This window comes from Ailuropoda melanoleuca, chromosome 1 (genome assembly GCF_002007445.2).
Source record: "Ailuropoda melanoleuca isolate Jingjing chromosome 1, ASM200744v2, whole genome shotgun sequence".
In the NCBI taxonomy this organism is placed as follows: domain Eukaryota; kingdom Metazoa; phylum Chordata; class Mammalia; order Carnivora; family Ursidae; genus Ailuropoda; species Ailuropoda melanoleuca.
Genome location: NC_048218.1, coordinates 209,750,568 through 209,768,264, shown reverse-complemented (window position 1 = coordinate 209,768,264; position 17,697 = coordinate 209,750,568).

Below are 17,697 nucleotides of genomic sequence, written 5' to 3'. Positions count from 1 at the left end.
GATACGTGACTCACAGTTTTGGGAGAGCGATCTAGCAATCTCAAGCACATACGTAAAACACAAGGATCTTCAGGACGGACTCCCCTAGAAAGAGAGGCGCTGGTACCCGAGGACATGCACACGAGGCGGGTTGGAGGCGGCCCGGGCAGAGACGGGCCGTTAGGAGGGATGGACGAGGGATGTGTGGTGTGGGGTTCAGTGGGACCGCAAGCTGTGATGCCGGTGCTCAACCGTTGTGAGATGAAGCATCACCCCGGGTCTCAGCACCTCAGAATGTGACTATATCTGGAAGTAGGGCCTTTAAAGACATAACAAAGCCACAAGGAGATCTTTAAGGTGGGCTCTAATCTGCTATAATTTGTGTCTTGATGCAAAGAGATCAGGACACAGACCCGCAGAGGGAAGAGCAGGGGAGGACGCGCGGAGAAGATGGCCACGCACACGGTGAGGAGCGCGGCTCTGGGAGAAACCAGCCCTGCCCACGCCCGGATCCCGGACTCCAGCCTCCAGGACGCGAGCAAGCACACGCCTGTTGTTCACACGTCCTGAGCGGCAGTACTCTGGGATGGCCGCTGCAGCAAACAGACACAATAACCCCATTTTTAGAAGCTTTTATGTGTTTATTTGAGAGAGCGCAGGCACAAGCAGGGGGAGCGGGAGAAGGGGAAGCAGACTCCCCGCTGAACAAGAAGCCCGATGCAGGAGTCGATCCCAAGACCCGGGGATCATGACCTGAGCCGAAAGCAGACGCTTCACTGACTGAGCCATCCAGGCGCCCCAACCCCCTTTTTATAAAAAAATACAGCAAAAATCCCCTCCACACGTGTGCAGACACACGCATGTGCCAGTGGAGAGCGTGAGATCAGGCCCCACCATGGTCACATGGGCCGCGTTGGGGGCTTACAGGTAAGAGCGTCCGCTCACATTCCTGTTTTGTGTCTTGCCACACACTGAGCATGAAAATCAGGCAGCAACCGTCTGAGACTCACGAAGAAAAAAAATGAGAGAGAGACACACATGAAAGAAAAAGATTCTGGACCATGTAACAGGAGACTGGGGTCAATGGAGATTGTAAATTTCCATTTCCAGAAATCCTGCATAAAACTACCTTCAAAAGAAAAACCATTTAGTAAGTATAGAAAGTGGAAACTTAGGGGAAAAGTCAAACGTTCCACCTCTTTTGCTGAGGTTTCTTTCAGATATAAAGCGAGTCTATGTTCATTGTCTAGGACCACGACACTGTGTTATTTATAAGTAGGTCTCCGCACGGAATTATCATATTTTTCTCTTTCAATAGAAAAGGACACTTTCTGGTAGCTCCATAGAGAATCTCAAGGTCACAGACCTGAAGGGGTTGGAGCTCTAGCCTCAACCCAGGGACAGATCTCATTCCCCCCGAAGCCCCACGCACCAGCCAAGGCTGGAAGTCTCCAGTTCCCTCTCCTGCCGGGATGAATCCTCATGCCACGTTCCAGCCTCGTCCAGAAGCGGCCCCCAGGCTGAGGAGGGCTGAGCACGCTCCCTTCCCTGGGAGGAGTGGCAGGACCCAGAGGCAGATCGGAACCCGACCAGCTCTGTGATATGAACCGCCTGGCTTCCCTCTTTGTTCACACGCTGTGATAGGACACTGTGATTTTCATAACATCCTCCCAGTGCTGAATTTTTTGAAATCATTTTATGAGAATAAAGACCCAGGCACAATATAGACCACCAAAGGCTAAACAATGAAACCCAAATGTTATAATTCAAAATATTTCAGTGTCTTTAGAAACACAAACATTTTAGGTGGGCGGGGGGGAAAGAGGCTGTATTTTTGTTTATTTCTAAGCATTTGTATCTAGTTTTAGACGCAACTGCACCCCTGGTGGGTTGGTTACTCTCTGGAAGTAATTAGGCAAGTGATTTGGTCTCAGTGTTTCCATTTCGAAGTCGGGCATGGGTTACTACCTGTGGTTGCCACGAAAAAGAGAGGTCAGGAGAATTCCCATTATTCTTCCTCTTCGTGATCAAGGGACTGAAACCCTAGGGCGGGTTTTCGTCGGTCTCGCTCTCGGCTGTGTTCACCGTGCCCAGGATGCAGGTCCCAGGAAACACCTGCTGTGTGAATGAATGAACGACAAATGAGCACCTCAACACGACTGAGTTCTTTAAAAGGTATGCGATGCCGTGTTGTTTGTCCATATACCCATTCAGCCGGTGAGGGGAGAAACGGCCCCAGCACCCACCGCAGTGCCGGCACGGGGTGGGGGCACTCGCTAAGTACCTGCTGGATGGGTGAGCGTCACGGATCCAAGTTGGGACCTTGACCACAACCGGCTCCGACCGTGGGCGGGCGTCCCTGACATCCGGAAGAAGACACAGGTACAAGCATGCTGGAGCCACACCTGGGGCTTCCTTTTTTTCAAAAATTAGGTGGTTTTTTTTGTTATTTGCTAGTTTATTTACTTATTTGTTTTTATTGGAGTGTGGTTGGCACACAATGTTACAGCCGTTCCCGGCGTGCGACATAGCGACTCGACGAGTCCATACAGCATGTCGTGCTCACCACAACCGCGGCTCCCATCGGTCCCCTCACGACACTGTCACAACACCACTCACCGTATTCCCTCTGCTCTGCCTTTCATCCCCCGACTCATGCATCCACAGCTGGAAGCCTGGGTCTCCCACAGCCCTTCACCCGCTTTGCCCATCTCCCCGCCCTCCTTCCCTCGGGCAGACATCAGTCTGTTCTCTGCATTTATGGGTCTGTTTGTGCGTTTGTTCGATTTTGTTTTAGATTCCACATATAAGTAAAATCATGTGGAATCTTTCTTTCTCTGACTGACTTCACTGAGCACAACAGCCTCCGGGTGCATTCATGTGGTTGTCAATGGAAAGATCTCGTTCTTTTTTATGGCTGAGTGATATTCTGTTGTATATACAAGCACATCGTTATCCATTCAACTCTCGACGGACACGTGGGCTGCTTCCCTGTCGTGGCTACGGTAGACGCTGCTGCAGGGAACGAGGGGACCTGGGGCTTCTTGCTCACAACCCAGCCCAGAGAAGAGGCTCCCTTGAGAAGCAGATCAGCTCCTGAGCACCCATGTCCTCTCACCCTCTGGGACTTCGCGTGGGGACCACCCTCTGCCCCAATGCCTGTCTCACTTCCTCCAGCTTGACTCAGGTGCTCCCCCTCTGGTGGCTGTCTGCACATGCAGGCCGGTGGCCCGGGGACAGGGACGGAGCCGGGGGACCCCAGCCCTCACAGCCTGCATGGGTGCAGTCTACCCCTTCTGAGCCGGTCCTCTCTGCAGACTGGGGACATCTTCCCAGGACAAGGTATGGGTGCAGTGAGGACTGAATCGGGCACAGAGACCTGGGGCATGCGATCTGCCCCACTGCGCCTCAGTGTCCCCAGGTCCACGTGATGAACGATTCAAAGCATCCACGGAGAGGCTGCACAGAGGGCTTTCAGGCTGTGAGGACCCAAGAGGTGTGCACACTTCCATCTGCCTTTGCTCGACGCCCTCCCCTGTGCCAGGAAGTGCTCACCTTTTCCAAACCTTGTTGCCGGTCTCGGCACATCAGCTTCTCGCCCCACTCCCGCGGCACGGGAAAGAATTATTACCCTGCTTGATGGGTGAGGAGGGTCCAGAAGGGCAAGTGACTTGGTCGAGCTCCAACACTTGGTGGCAGAACCGGATTTGGACCCAAAGCTCCGCCATCCATCCTCATTTGGGCGTCTCTGCTTCCTTCGAGGTTCCCTCGTGGTGCTTGTTCGCACTCTCATAGCAACACGGATGACGGGGACGACGATGATGGCATCTAACGTGTATCGAGCACTCATGTCATAGCCAGACCCAACACTCATAGGAATTCATTTCACCCCGAAAGCAGCCTGATGGGGTTGGTACAATTACTATCAGCCGCTGTCACAGACAGGCACACTGAGGCTTAGCGCGACCGAGCAGCTCCGTCCGTCACACACAGGGTTGCCTGTGGATGCTTTGCTTTTTAGCCCAGCAAGACCCACGTCAGCCTTTTGACCTGAGAACCATGAGACAATAAATCTGTGTTGTTTCCAGCCAGTACAAGAGGCTAACATAATAGAGAACAGAACCAGCTCCCGCGTCTCCCCGCCCCAGGCAGCCAGAGTTTGGAGAAGGTTTGCGTCACTATTCACCGTGATTACAGAAGGAGGGAATCAGGTGAGAAAGTTGGTCTCTCCTCAGGCAGCGTACCTTAGAACCATTCCTAGCCTTCCCCCGGAACAGGGGAGCTCAGGTAGGTAGTTGGCCCGCTCAGGTCTCTCCAACCCCTAGTTGCCCGAGTCGGTGCGCGGACAGATGCTGTCCAAGCAGTTTCCTCTGCCCACGCAGCTCTGTGACCCACTGGCCGGGGGGTGGGGGCAGGCGGACTCCACACTGACTGCTGGCAAGTTATGTTTTGTCCGGGCCTCCAGGATGGGAACCACCGTCCCCACCTCACAGGGAGGGAGGCCCAAGGGCAGACCAAGTGCAGCGGCTGGAGCCCCTGGCATGTCCACAGGCTGGGTGAGTGGAGTCTGGATGCCAGAGCCCTGGTCTACACAAGGCTGATGAGATGCAGGTGAGGGCATCTGAAACTGGCCAAACCCAACGAGCCCGATGTGTAACCTCAGCCAGTTCCGAGATTTAGAGAGATTTGGGGCACCAGAGACCCGCAGAGCAGAGCGAATCTCAGCGGCTGCAAGAATCCTCCCCACACCGCGTAGCTCTCAGTTTCTCCGGAAGACCAGCTCCCAGGAGCACCGGCTTATCAGAGCCTCCCGAGGCGTGGCAAATCCTTGTTGGAGGAAGCTGTTCTGGAGACAAGGAATCAGCCACACGCACGTGTGCACACACACACACACACTCACACGCTCCCACATCCAGAAACCGTCTCAAACCCTGAGCCACCAGGACACTCTCGCAGGAGCTCCGGCCCCGATCTGCAAGTGTCAGAGTCGGCCTGGGGGCCTTTCTTGACCTTTTCAGACAAAGCACCTGCTCGTTTAGGCGTCTGATTCCCACTCAGCTCCTGGCGCCCTGGGTTAGGCGCTGAGACACCGAAGTCGGGTCAGGCTCCAGGGCCTGGGGCGGCCAGGCGGGCGGAGAGGATTGACCAGGTACAACAACCTGGGCAAACTCTGAGCACACCGCTGGACGGACTTCTGCAGGGCGGCCACAGAACCGCCACACAGGAAGATGTGGTTGCTCTCAGCAGTCTTGCGGGCTCCCTCCGCCCTCTGCAGTCAGCACCAACCCAGAGCAACCGTACTCTGACCTCAGACCATGTCTGGGTGGGGCCGTCCTCAAACACGGCACTTAGCCAGCTTGTCTTCCAGCGGTTTGAGCGTAGGGACAGGGGAAATCCTTCCCTCGCCCAAATACCTTCCTATCATTGTGCCTCTGCGCCTAGATTTTCACTATTAGAGGCTCATTCCTTTGGATGAGCCTTCCTTTACTCCATGGAGATTTAGCAAATCGACAGCATCCATACAAGGTGTATATGGCTATGGGATCCTGAGGGGGGCTGGGTCTAGGCAGGGGGGAGCTGGGGTGAGGCTGGAAGAGGCAGGAGAGTCCCTGAGAAGAGGGGAAAGTGAACCTGTCCATGTGCAGACTGACCCATCTCCACCCCTCCTCCCTGTTGGTGTGCCGGGTGCCCACCCAAGGAGTAGGGTGGGATCTCTTCGTAAAAGCAATACACAGACATTGTGGTGACAAGTTACTATGTGGGTATTACAGTTAGAAAATTTTTTTAAAAAATAAAGAATTATCCCTGTAGCAAAGAGTGCTTCAAATGACACACCCTGGATCCAGACTGCTTGAATTTTAATCCGCCTTTTCCTCTTATTTGCTGTGTGACCTTGAGTGAATGTCTTCACCTCTCTGTGCCTCACTTTCCTGTCTTTCAAATCCCCTCCAATCTTTTCTTCTGTTCATACAACTGGGAGGGGGCAGGAACCCCCTCCTGAGCTCAGGGCCTGCTGAGGACATGGGGGCACCATTCTGAGGACACATGAATACAACTTAGGGTTGAAGGAAAGGGGGCGGGGACGCACAGCGACACAGGTGCAAAAGCCCACAGAAATGCACCAATGACTCCTCGGGGGATGCACCCTGCCAGGGCGCTAAGGGGGACACACCCTCACACGTGCAGGTCCACGTGCACATACACCTAGCTCTACCCGTGCACTGACCGATGCCTGGTCGATGGGGACCCCCGCCCCCAGCCCCCCGCCCTTCCCCACTATTCCGCTCTAGCACGGGGACGCCTTGGCTCAGAGCAGATCTGAGCTCTGAACCTGTTTTCTCCACTGCCGGGCCATCTCTACCAGCCCCTCCCCCTCCAAGGGTGTGCAGAGGTAATGCCCTGCCCCACCTGGCGGATGATCCTGCGGGGGTTGGGGGCCCTCCACCAGCCCCTCCTCCTGCTCCCTCGCCCTCCCTGCAGCCTCCAGCCTCCGAGCGAGTGGCCTCTCGTCTACCTCTCCGCCACGGGCCCTGCACCAGGGATCTCTGGAACTGTATGAAGTTATGTGCTTGCGGAGCTGACAGCAGCCTCCGGGCTCAACTTTTGATCCGCCTGTATGCTGACATCTTCAAAACAGAACAGGCTTCCGATCTCCTGTTCCCTTAGTTGGTGGTGGCAGCTCTCCTGCCAGGGTGTGGCAGGGGTGTAAACGCCGGGATGTAAGCACAGAAAGAACCAGGACGGGCGCTGCCTCTCACGTCCAGGGCTGCTCTCTGCCTGAAAGGGAGCTTTGGGGTGGGGGGCAGCCTCCACTCTGCTCTCACCCACTCTTCCCTTTGTCTCCCCTTCTCCTAGGCCCCCACCCATCCCCTTCCAGATGCTAGCGACTCAGGCCTGGGAAAGGGGGGCCTGCCGGGCAGAAGCGCAGGTCAAGGGTTCCTTCAGGACCCACATGAATGAGCCTGCAGGGGCAGCCGCTGGGCAGGGGTGGCTGGAGCGGGCTGTGCCCTTTCTTCTCTGGGCAATCACTTTGGGGTTTCTCCTGTGTCCTTGAACGTACAGAGGACAAGGACTGCTTCCGAGGGGCTGGGGGAGAGAGACTGCTGTGTGTGGTGGTGGGAACGAGGAGGAAAGATGAATGGGGACGGATGGATGTTGGAAGTTCCAGGCCGAGGTGTCACGGGGCCGGTTCCTCCGGAGGCCACTCTCCCTGGCGTGTGGAAGGCCGACTTTTCCCCATGTCCTCATACGGTCATCTCCCTGTATGTCTGTGTCCTGACCTCCTCTTCTTATAAGGACACCCGTCAGACTGGATCAGGGCCCACCCTTCTGACCTCGTTTTATCTTTATCACCTCTTTAAAAACCCCGTCTCCATATACAGTCACGTTCTGAGGTCCTGGGGTTAGGGTTCAACATATGCATTTGGAGAGACACAATTCAGCCCCTAACATCCTTCTTTGGTAACTTTTCCAGCCCATCGAGTCTCTTAGATTCTGTCCACAGCATCAGGCAGGAGACACAGAGGGGCCCACGCTCAGCCTTTCTCTCCACTGCAGCCTGTAGAGGGGGTGGTCCGCTGGGTTTTGCAGCCGTGGGAGCGGGAAGATGGCTCAGAAGCGGCCGCACCTGTTCCAGATGCCGAGGTGAGCGAGTCGGTGCAGCTGCGGCAAACGGGAGGAGACTTGGATGGGAGGATATTTCTCGAGCGAAAGTGAATGGCCTGAATATCTGGCGTCCAGGGAGCTGCAGGCGAGGGGGGCTCTGAGGGCTGTGGGCACCAGACCAGAAGCCGTCCTCTAGGCCAGGGGTGCAAGCAGACGAACTCAAGACTTAGCTGGCCGCCATGCTGGGACCCCAGTAGCAGATCTGCGGAGAGGGATGTTAAGCCCTAGCAGCCCCTGCCAGGTTGGAGAATGTGGCCGGGGGCAAGTGTCCTCCTGCAATGCTGGCCGGGGCCTGGGGTGCAGGCCACTGTCTGCACCCGAAGGATGGGCCCCAACTGAAGCTGCCAGTGCTGGAGCCCAACACCTGCCTCGGTGGGGGGAAGGGACCGGGGGGGGCAGCCAGACAACCACAACCCTCCCTCTCGGTCTACAAAATGTTCTGTGTTTTGAGGAAGAGAAGGAAGAATGAGCAGTGGTGTTTGGATTTCCTTCCACAGGCAGTGGGGGGCAGTCAGAAGTTTCTGAGCAGGAGTTCCATGAACGTCTGCGGGTAGGACACTGCCCGGGGTCTTAGAGGCTAGACTGGAGGCGCGAAGGAGGAAAACAGGCAGAAAAGCCTGGTCACAGATTTATTTTATCATTTCTCTTGAGTTCGGTTGTTCCCTATCCCTCCCGAGTGCTGTCCCCTGTGGCTTTCGGACTGTGCTTGGATCCCAGGTGGATCCCTTTCCTTCCTCAAAGCCGCCCTTGCCAACCCTGCGAGGCCGGGATCCTTGGCTCACAGGCGGGAGGGCGGGCAGGGGAGCTGCAGGACGGGCCGGGCCGGCCTCCACCCCTGACTCGGGCTGCCTTAATCTGGCTCCCAGAATGGTGCCGACGGTTCCCCGAGACGCCCCGCGCTTCCTCTAGCTGCAGGGAAAGCGGCGCCTGCTTTAGACTTCTGTAGCCACGCAAAGAATTTCTGCCTGCGGTTGGCTACTCCAGGCTGGATTACAAACCCACTTTCATGCCAGCTGGGTTTCTGGCAGAACCGCCACAAGCCAGCACCTGGCGGTGCTCCGGAGCCGGCAGACTCGGAACACTTTGTTCGTGGCTCACACGGTGAAGCCTCCAGCATTTTTCGGATGTTCCCGTAGGACTTGCATTTTTGCAAGGGGGCGGTGTGGGAAGTCACTTCGATCACCTCCAGCGTGATTAGGAACCAACGGTGTTGCTGGAAGCTCCCGGGTATTTGCGGTGAGGGCCACCAGCCCCTTCTAGAGACCTCCATTCAAGTCCAACTAAGTCATGCTCAGCTCCGTCCGTCAGTCGGTTGTGTCTGTGCTGAATATTACGCATCGAGCAGACTCAAGGGAGGTGGGGGCCACGGACGACACCCAGGGTCCAGCATGAAGAGCAGCAGGACAGAGGGGCTGGACCCACATAACCTCGGGGGCATGGCTGCTGCCCCTGCAGACCACCTGCCCCTGGGGCTGCCGGGCGCACTCCCAGACAGACGCACGTCACCACGGATCTTCTTGCTCATTTGTTTACCAATCTCCTTAACGCGAGGGGTTATGGTGCACTTTGCAAATAGGCACCCTTTCCCTCTTGGGATGACTGTCGGAGGTCAGTGCCGTCACTATCCCTGACACGTGAGGGAGCCGAGGCACGCCTGGGTAAGCAACCTGTCTGAGGCCACGGCTAGTGAGGGAAACATCAGATGTTGTTGTAAAATCGGGACTTCTCCCTGGTGCAAGGACAACCAAACAGAGAGAGTTCAAGGAGAAAGGAGGAAGAATTATGTTTATCTCTTCTGGAAAACTCTAGAGTCCTCAGATGCCACCTGCAAGGAGCCAAAGGTCTCAAGAGATGTGTTGGGGTCTGCGGGCAGGCGGGCGAGGCAGGGGCATCAGCGGGACCCGGCAGTGGGAGGACACTGCTGCAGACGCGTGGCGGGCTGTCCCGGGGAGGGCCTAGGCTCAGGGCAGAGCAATCTCCAGGCGGGTCAGTGAGCGGAGCACTGCACGGTGAGTCTGGAGTCTTAAGCCCCAGTCCTAGCCCCTGCCACGGGACACTCGACGGGCCCCCGCCTCCTCGAGCCTTGCTTTCCTCCTCTGGGAATGAAGGGGTGGGCCCACCTGCTCCGGAAGCTCTCTGGAGCTGTCACACATTGTGGTTCTGTCTCCTGGGGCATGTGGGAGCATGAGGGCTGGCCCCTCCTGCCCTCTGCGTACCTCCCAGCATCTTTAGGTGGCGGCGTGGTCTCCTGCCGCCCCAAGGCTCCGTGCGGACCGCGCCCAGGGCAGCTGTACCAAAGCACCACACAGCGGCGGCTCAAAACGACAGGCGGCAATTCCCTCATCTCTGGAGGCCAGAAGCCCAAGACCAAGGTCGGCAGGGCCGGCTCCTTCAGAGGCACTGAGAGGGGGCCTGTCCCGGCTTCTCTGCCAGCTCTGTCGCTGCGGCCACCACCCAGCCTCTGCCTCGCGCTCACACGGCCTTCTCCTGTGTGTCTGTGTCCAGGTGCCCTCTAACACGGTTAGGGCCCACCCCGCCCCAGGATGACCTCGTCTTCACTAGGTCTTCACTAGGTCCACCCGCAACGACCCCGTTGTTACCAAAGGGCACGTCCTGAGGCTCTGCTGGGAGGACTACCGCGGGTTTTTGCGGGACATGATTGAAATAACACTCCGTTTTCTCAGATTTAAAACGTGTAAACCATTATCTACCTCACTGGCTTTCGGAGAGAATTAAATGATTAATGGGCATGAGGCCCTTTGCCCCAGGGCCCGGCACCCAGTAAGCGCTAAACAAACACGGCCTGTTAGTGTTGTCATCTTGTGAAAGGCTTTATGACATTCTGCCCCGAAGTAACAGGCGGTCAGGGCCAGGCGAGTGGCCGGTATCAGGCCACAGAGGTCAGCGTGGCCAGCTGAAATCTGGACTGAGGCCTGGCCAGGGGTCCCAGGCTTAAAAACAGCAAATCCTCAAAGCCCGCGCGTTCATTCTCGTTTCCGAAGTGGCTCAGGCACGGCTCGAGGACGTCCAAGCCCGGGACACGGTTCTCTGCGGGGATGTGTCTGCGGCTGCTGGGGGACGGGGGCAGTGTTACCCTGACTCGTGCCGTTTGCTGGTTTCCGTGGTAGAAACGCTCCCACCGTGGCTGATGTCAAGACTCTCCACGAGGAGCTACCAAGCGATGTTCACAGAAGACTCCTGCCACCCGTCCGTCCGTGGGGGGCCTTCCCCTCCCTGCCCCTGTCTGGCTGGCTTCACAACCAGTGACCGGCCCGCTGGGCCGTGCACGGGGGTCTGCCCTCAGCACCCCGCGTCTTCAGCGTGCGTAAGCAGCCTGAGGCTGTTTGCCTTAAGGAAGCTGTCCAGGGGGTCCTGACCCCCCCCCCGCCCCCGCCCCCGGGCTAAGTGCCTAATGCGGGTGTCAGGTTGCAAAGTGGGAAGAGCCCAGGAGGGCAGGGAAGGAGCCTTCATGGGGGCTGGGCTGCTGGGGCAGGGTTCCAGGAAGGGAAAGGAGACTCCTCGTTCTCCATCCTGGCAACACCAGACCTCCTTCAAACACACCCCGCAAGCCAGTTTCCACGGTAGAAACAGGCCAATGGGGCGCCTGGGTGGCTCAGTTGGTTGAGTGTCCGACTCTTGATTTCAGCTCGGGTCATGAGCTCAGGGTTGTGAGATCAAACCCCGTGTCGGGCTCTGTGCTCATTGGGGACTCTGCTTGAGATTCTCTCTCTCTCTCCCTCTGCCCCTCCCCACTCTCTCTCTCTCTGTCTCTTTCTCTGAAATTAATAACTACATCTTTAAAAAAGGCAGGAAGGAAGGAGGAAACAGGCCATCTAAGAAAGAGACTGCGTTGTTCAGGCAGACGTTACTTCTCCCAGTTTGCACCAGCAACAGCAGTGCAGGCTCTGGGCTGGTGGAGAAAACCAGTGTCATCTCACAGAGCCGACATCGAGTGATGACCCGGACGGAGCCGGGTCTGACCAAGACCGCGCTCTGTGCCCTTGGCACCCTGGAGACAGAGGACGGCGGTCCCACGGGGAGTGTAAGGGGACACATTCCCTGCATCACTGGTTCTGGAATTGCTGGGGTCTTCGGAGGCAGAAGCCTCGTGTGGTTTTGTGCCTGCGGGCGCTGTGGTCTCGGACAGATTGCTACATTTGTCCAAGCCTCAGGCGCCACCTCTGTAAAACAGGTAAGTGACAGTGGACAGCCCCCGCCCCCCGGCCGGGGCTGCTGGAATGAGAGACCTCGCAGAGCGCTGCACTCGTAGGAGGAGCTGGTCCCAGGCACCCTCCTGTCTCAGGGCAGTGTCACCTGCTCACGTCCGTGCTGCCGTGTCCCCGTGACCTCCCCGCGGCTCCGCGCCACACTCCCCTGGCTTCTTTCTGCAGCTGCTGCTCACCGGGCCGTCCTCACCTCCCCCGGGAAGCGTTCTTGGCAGGATTATCTTCCTGAAGGAAAACGCTGACAGCGTCCTCTCCCCCATCGGAAACCTCGGTGTCCTCTTGCTCACAGGGTAAGAGCCCAGCCCACGGCAGGGTGTCCACGAACGAGCTCTGTGCCCGTCCCCCACAAGCCCTGCCCGCCCTCTGACCTCCGAGCAGCTCCGTGGGCACAGCGGGATGGCCACGACCCTGAGCCTCTGCGGTGCTACTCCTTAGCCGCCTCTCCAAGCTCCGACTCCCACCAACCATCCGGCCGAAGGGGCAGCTCCTCTGTGCACCCCCCACCCCATCTCGGGAGCCGCCCCTGCTCCAGCCCTGTAACCAGCCCGTCTTCCTGCCTGTGTGATCTGTGAGGTCCTCTGGGGCAGTGCCATGCATGGCTCCGTCCACACTGCCAGCAGCACTCAGCACTCACACGTGCTAGGTGCTCAGTAAACAGGCTGCACCAGTGAGAGAGCCCGAAGCCGGGACTTGACACAAAAATGATCGGGCGGGTGGGCGGGGGGCAGCAGGTCCATGACACTTACTGAGCGTACCTGCCGTTTTGTGAATGCTTGAGACCCAGCATCCCGTATCCCGTGTTTGTGGAGAAGGTAACGGAGGCTGGGAGGAGTGAGTTGCCCCTAGCTAATAAGTGGCCGGATTCAAACTCAGTTTGGCTGTCTCCAAAACCCATGCATGTTCATCTCTCCTGGGCCTTGGCTCGCTTAGAAAATCGCTGGTTCCCTCTGTAGGCCTATTCCCTGGTTCCAAGAAAATTTACGAAGGAAGTAAATAAGAACTCTCAGCCACAGCTCGGCCTTGCTGTCCCCAGTGCGACAGGGGTAGGGGTGCGGTAAGGCGTCAGGAGGGTGAGGCCAGAGGTCTGCTTCTGCCCTTGCTTCGCGCTAGATCATGGCACTGACTCGAGGGGGTGGAAGGAGGGGCGCTCTACCCCACTGGCATTTCAGCAGCCGGAGAAAGCCGGGGAAGCCAGAGGCACCCAACCCCAGCACGCTTTCACGGCTTAAGACGTAAATTAAGGGGTGCCTGGGTGGCAGGGCGGTTAAGCATCTGCCTTCGGCTCAGGGCGTGATCCCGGCATTATGGGATCGAGCCCCACATCAGGCTCCTCTGCTGAGAGCCTGCTTCTTCCTCTCCCACTCCCCCCTGCTTGTGTTCCCTCTCTCGCTGGCTGTCTCTATCTCTGTCGAATAAATGAATAAAATCTTTAAAAAAAAAAAAGACGTAAATTAAAAGCATAGCCAAGTGGGAAATCCTTCCGGGAGGGTTCTCGTCGATTGTGCTGGCCCCGGAAGCAGCAGGGACCCTCGGCGGGTGCCCCCGGCCTCTGCCCGGCCAGGGAGTCCCATGCGTCCCTGGCTGCGTCATGACTGCCAGCTCCGTGGCGTGCCAGTGTGAAAACACTCAGTAGCAGGGATCATTATTTTTGTCAAGCTAAAATCAAATACTGTAAATTCAGAGCGGCGGTCGGAGGATCAAAGGGGTTCACACAAGCAGGCCACGCAGTGTTTGGGGAGGAAGGGGAGCTGGGCTAAGTCTCCGTGATCTCAGGCAAGGCTGTCCTCTGTCCACACCCGCGGAGGAGTGCTCTTCCGAGCTGCCGTTCTGAGGTGGGCGCCTCAAGCAGTCACACACTGCACTTACAGGACTCAAAACATTGTCCGTGGAAAGCAGCGCTCACTAGGGTCCTGCTGGCTCCCGAACCTGCCCGCAGGCCGTGCGGTTCCCAGCCATGGGGAAGCAAAAAAGCCTGTGCCCTTGTTTCTAGCAAGAGGATCCTGGCCGCCACAGCAGGTGGGCGCTAAAGCATGCCTGTGTCCCCAGCGGCCCGCCCCAGGCTCAAAGCCTCGGCCGCCCAGCGGCCTCCCCTTCTTGGGGCTCCACAGCCCCCGCACGGCCTCACCGTGTTCTCCCTGCGGTCCTGGCACGGAGCAGGCCAGGCCGCGGGCCCCCGTGCGTTCCAGGAGGAAGTCTGGCTGCCTACTGCTCCCCGGAGGGGGGCCCCCCCTCCCAGCACCCCGACCTCTGTCCCTGGCGGAAGCACCAGGGATTCCTTCTGGGTGGTGATCTCCAGGTCACCTGGATGGCATCGGAAGACAACACTGGGCCTTTCCAGAAGCAAGTCTGGAAAACGCATTTCAAACCCAGTGTGCAAAAATTGCGTTCCCCTCGTTTCAGGTCCGGCCCCGCAAAGCTGCCTCTGGGAGAAGCACCAGCTCTCCCGTCACTGACGAGATGGGGGCGCAGCCCCGCCATCACTCCTGGGTGACTGCCGGCTTCTCAGCAAAGCAATTAATTTGGTATCTAAGGAAGTGTGGTCTCCGCTGCGAGGGCGACGGGCACAAAATGGAGATTCTCAAGAAAGCGTCATTCGTTTAAAATTAAATTTTAAATGATTTCTTTTCCCGGCTTTCAAAGCCCAGCCCGATTCCTGCAGCCACATAGGGCTGTGTGTTCATACTTTCTGTGGAAAACAAGCACATTCATTTCACTGTCTTCTGAGCAGTGGCCGATGGGCCTTTCCTCCTGACTTTCCACGTCTGTTTATTCTTTGAATATGTTTATAGTTTTACACTTCGTTCCAATGTTTAGAAAGGAAATTCCAAAAACCTGGCAGAATGACACAGTGCCCCGGTTTCTGATTCTGAGAGCCCTTGTCAAAGAAGACAAGCCTCTGCGAGCTGTAATCCACGAGCCAGCGCTCTGTTTCTGGGCTACTGGGGGCCCGAGGGGATCCCCTGGTGCTCTGGCCCATTCTTCCTTCCCTGGGTGGGGGGCCACAGGACCATAGGAGAAGGCATCACCCCCCCACAGGAATGGGTCCCAGCGGCCCCGCTGAAGCCACTAGCCAGGGAAGGGTCTGCAGTGGGGGCCCCTAAGGCTTGTTAGATCTCACCCTGAGATCTAAAAACACCACACTTCTTCAAGCACCTCGATTTGCCACCGGGTCTGATATGAAAAGGGAGAGGCTGAGAGACACTGGGGTCTTGGGGTAGCTGGCCCACTTGGCCACCCCTCCAGCCCGGGCTGGGACGTGTCTGACTCCAGGCCATAGGCAAGCTGGTTTTTCCGGCCACAGTGGCTGGGTCTTGTCTGCAGCTTTAGGACGTGTGGCAGGGAGGGAGGACGCATTATGGATCCTGCGTCCCAGGCTGCACGTACGGAGAGGCCCTTCCCGACGTGTTAGACACTCGGGCAGCCTCGGCCCATCTCAGAGGCAGGACTGTGAGCGGTGGGTGGAGAGCGTGAACTCTCAGCCCGGCCAGCGGTGTCCTCATGCTCCCCTCCCACATGGCGGGGAGAGGGGGTCCCACGCATGTTTTCATGAAATTGGAAAATATATTGTTTTATGTCTTTCACTCTGCAGTACTTTTCAAGAGCTATCATACTGTGAGTTTTTATATCTAGTGATTTCCCCTTCACACATACACGATTTGTGGCAATACGTTCAGTGTTCTCAAGAAATAATGTGGAATGTTTAATTTGAATGTCATTGCCATTTTCAGGTCCATTGATGAGGACCCCCCCCCACCTCCCCACTGTCCGTGGTGCCCAGTGAGAAGTTTGCTGGTGTCTGTCTGTCCCTCGGGCTCTGCACGTCCGTGTCGGTTACCAGCCACGCAGCGCTGAGCACCGCGTGCGAGCCACGGCTGGGGCCCCGAGCTTTCTGCCACGGCGTTTCTGTGGAGCTTTCCCCTCTAGCTTCACAGCCAGAACACAGTGAAGGGACTTCTCAGAGGTCGGCTGGAGAGTCTCGGCTTCCCTTGCTGCGTTCCCACTAGCTGCCGAGGTGCAAAGGGGTGACTTCACCTGGGACGACCGCAGGACACACGTGCCACCGGGTCCTCAACCATCCGGCACCTCTACGGCGCCCCCCTCTGGCCGCCGAGCGCTTCACCCCAGCTGCTTCGAACCGCGCGTGTGTGTGTGTGTGTGTGTGTGTGTGTGTGTGTGTGTAGGGGAGCCGGGTTTGGTTCTGGGTGACATGCCTGCCACAGGCTGGACCCCCGGCACCCCTCACGGCGGGCCCGTGAGGATGGTAATGAGGGCAGTGACATGCCAAATGGAAGCAAGAGTGGGGTGAGTGGGTGGACAGGGGCCCCTGGCCCAGGAGCCCCTGCTTGGCTTTCTCTGCGTAAGTCCTGGAGGGCTGTTTATGCGGCTCGGGGGCACAGCCCGGGGGCACTCACAGCCGGGGGCGCCTGCCAAGACTTACCTCTATGCGCCCTCGGGGATCAAGGTGTGGTTAAGTGCAGTGGCTTCCCCATCTTGGAGGAGGGGGAACCTGGTCCTACAGCATCTGGGCCGGGCCGTTCCCACGCACTCTGCCCTCTCCACAGGCTCTGTGCCCAGGAGGACCTACCCAGACACAAGCAGCAGCTCCCTTGGCCTTCGGCTCTGGTGGGGTTTGGGCGGCGGCGAAGACCCCCGGGCAATCGGGTGGGGCAAGTACGCATTTCCCCCTCCCGGTCTGTCCCCTCTCACTAGGTTCAGGCGACCGTCCCCATGCCACACTGTGGGGCCCGCTCCACGCCGCGGCCAGCCCAGGTAGTTCCACGTGTTCCACGGGCCACCTCTTTCCCCTGGGGGACACGACTGACCCTTCTTGCAAGCTGATCATGAACGCAAAGTGGTTCACGGGAACCGCATCATGTTTAGGATGAAGCCCCAGATCTCTCACCGGCCCTCTTCTTGCTTTTCCAAGCAACACTCACTGCCCCCCGCCCCTCAGCCTCAAGCCAGAATGGGTGTCCTCGAGGTCCTATGGGCCACGTCCTGTCTCCCCCTGCCTGTCCTGGGTCACCAGATAGCTCCTTCAGTGGCCTGAGTCTCGGCTCACCGGTGTTACGGCCAGATCCCTCCCTGATCTCAGACCTGGAGTCCTCCCAGGCCATGCTACGTCCGAGGTCCACGCCCCAGCCCCACAGTGCACCCAGTAGCCGTATCCACTTGCTTCTGGAGACCCCACTGTGTCAGGGGCTATGAAGGAGAAGGGCTGTCACAGAGGTCCCCATGCCAGGGACAGCACCCAGACGGAGGGCTGACATGGCCTAGAAGTGGAGGGCTGGCAGGCTTATGGCATCTAGAAACCGGAATTAAATTCCAATTCCATGCCTTACTGGCTGGTGACCTGCCACCAGTGATCTGACCTCTTGGGCCTCAGTTTCCCTGCTGTGACAGGGGAAAGAGTTACCCTACAGTGCTGTGAGGGTACTCTACGGGCACTGCTGCCTCCCTGCTCCCACCCGGCCCCTCGAGGAGGCAGCATGGCCTCAGGTCCTGGAATGTGGCTCATTGCCAGTCACCCCGCGTCCTGGCCAGCACCCCATCCTCCGGATTAGCGCCACCCCTCCCACGGGAGGAGGGGCAGTGCCACAGCTCCTGCAAAGTAGTGAAGACCATCTGTAACCAGGAGATGTGCGGGGGGGTCCTGCATAAGGGGGTGATCTTTCACACCCTGGCTACTGACCATGTTTGGTCTCCTCGAGTCACCAAGATGGGAGCAGACAGATGTCTGGTTCGGGGGAACCACCCAGACACCTATGCTGGGGACTGTGTGAAAGAGGCGGGCGCAGGCTGGGAGGGAGGGGGTGCAGGGAGCCTG